The 2,274-nt window shown below is 43.0% G+C and overlaps 1 protein-coding gene across 1 annotated transcript in view; it reads right to left on the bottom strand.

The window, feature by feature from the left end:
- Window positions 1-2,274, bottom strand: part of LOC103147444 (protocadherin gamma-A10-like) — a 28,961-nt gene that overhangs the window by 733 nt on the left and 25,954 nt on the right. The window lies entirely within an intron of this gene.

The following is a 2,274-nucleotide window of genomic DNA, read 5'->3' as shown; positions in this document are numbered from 1 at the left end:
CTGAACGAGGCACCATTTCAGCCACCATGGAGCCACCAGTCTGGACTGGGTACAGAACCTGAGGTGGATTGTCATTCTTGTCCTGGACTACTATTTTAAGTGTAGCAACTGAGCTCAGAGGAGGGGATCCAGCATCCCGAGCAGTTATGTTTAACTCAAAACACTTTATCTGCTCATAATCAAACGATTTGACAGCATGTATGACACCACTATCTGAGTTCACCGATACTAAGTTTGTGACCTTTATCCCATGTATTTCTCTTTCCTCTAAAAAGTAAGACAACCTCGCATTTTGACCCCAATCTGCATCAGTAGCACTGACTGTAAACACGGAACATCCGGGTGAGTTGTTTTCTGGTATGCTCATTGTATATTCTGATTGACTAAACTGAGGTGGGTTGTCATTCACATCAGAAACTTTTACGTTCATCTTTTTGGTACTAGAAAGAGGTGGAAAACCTTGGTCAGACACAGTCATTGTGATATTATACTCAGGGTTAGTTTCTCTGTCTAACGTACTGTCGGTCACTATAGTGTAATATCCCGTTAGGGAGGACTCAATTTTAAAAGGTACATCAGAGTTAATGGAACATCTGACAAGACCGTTTCTTTCAGAGTCTTCGTCATCCACGTTAACAACAGCTATAGTTGTGCCTGGGGGAGAGTCCTCTGAAATTAAGTTTGAAAATGACATGAGCTGTATTGTGGGTGCGTTGTCATTTTCATCGATTACTTGAATGATAACTTTACACGTATCTGAGTATCCCCCGTGGTCACTCGCCTGAACGTTTAGCTGATATGTTTTAGACTTTTCAAAGTCCACCTTACCTAAAACCTTAATCTCACCTGTCGTAACATTTACATCGAAGAGCTGCTTCGCCTCTTTTCCGACATGAGGGATGGAGAACGTCACCTCGCCATTAACTCCCTTATCTGCGTCATCTGCCTCCACTGTTGTGACCACTGTTCCTTCAGGAGAGTTCTCCCTCACCTCGGCTTTATATACTGACTGACGGCACACTGGAGCATTGTCATTAGCGTCTAGCACAGTAATATGGATGCTGACTGTTCCTGATCTGCGTGGTTCTCCCCCATCAGCGGCTATCAGCACAAGCGTGTGCGTGTCCTCCTTCTCTCGATCCAAAGCGTTTTGTAAAACAATTTCAATGAACGTCCCTCCATCGGGTTGGTTTTGCACTTCCAATTTAAAGTGATCTAAAGGTTTCAACACATATTTCTGAATGTCGTTTATGCCAACATCCGGGTCATCTGCGCTCACTAGAGAGAAACGAGTGCCGGGCGCAACACTTTCAACGATTTTTAGGTTTATTTCTTTCTTTTGGAAGGACGGGCTGTTGTCATTGACATCCACCACCTCTACTGTAACCCGGTAAAGCTGAATAGGGTTTTCTAAAATCACCTCGAAGCTGAAGCTACAGGGCGTCGTCTTTCCGCACAGCTCTTCTCGGTCAATTCGCTCTTTAATAACAAGAATGCCTTTCTCACGGTTTAAATCCACATACTGCTGGCTATCTTTTGTAATAATACGAGCATTACCTCCCACAAGCCTCGGCAAATCCAAGCCCAAATCCCTGGCAATGTTTCCAACAAAAGACCCCTCCGATTGTTCCTCCGGTATGGAATACCGAGCCTGGGCCGTTACCGAGCTCATCTTCAAAAGACAAAGAATAGACACCAGCGCTTGCACTCGGTCTCCGGCAGCGGGTATCCACGCACAAAACATCACGAATCCAAATGCGAACAAGCAGCAATCCGTTCAGGGTTAAACGGTGTAAAGAAAATCCAGAAATTTAAAACGGGCGATGTTTTCAGGAAGGAGCATTCAGGAGAGATTAAACGATAAAAATCTGGAGGTCTGTGCGTCGACTTGTGAAACACTGAATGTCAGGGAAAGGAGGTGGACTGCTGCAATCCTAATTTGCACAGGGTTTCAGCGATGTATCAACAGCGGCACTCAGAGTCCAGTCAGTGTAATATTTTATACTGAATAGAAGGAAGCGCAGTATTTGTTCACCGTATTTAGAAAATAAGAAAGCTTTATGATTACAAGAGGGACCGTGGAAACCTATTATATTGCTCGAGTGTTACATGTTAACAATAATCTTCAAATGAAATTAATGCGCAGTATAAATAAATTCATAATCACAACAAGATAATATTAGTGATAACAACAAAAACAGAGATATCACCGTTATAAGATGAAATAACACTGAATTTAAACTAGTAATAATGTGGAGATAGAGTCCAAGCTGT

Source organism: Poecilia formosa, unplaced genomic scaffold (assembly GCF_000485575.1).
Source record: "Poecilia formosa unplaced genomic scaffold, Poecilia_formosa-5.1.2 Scaffold183, whole genome shotgun sequence".
NCBI lineage: Eukaryota > Metazoa > Chordata > Actinopteri > Cyprinodontiformes > Poeciliidae > Poecilia > Poecilia formosa.
This window is presented reverse-complemented; position numbering and strand designations above follow the sequence as displayed.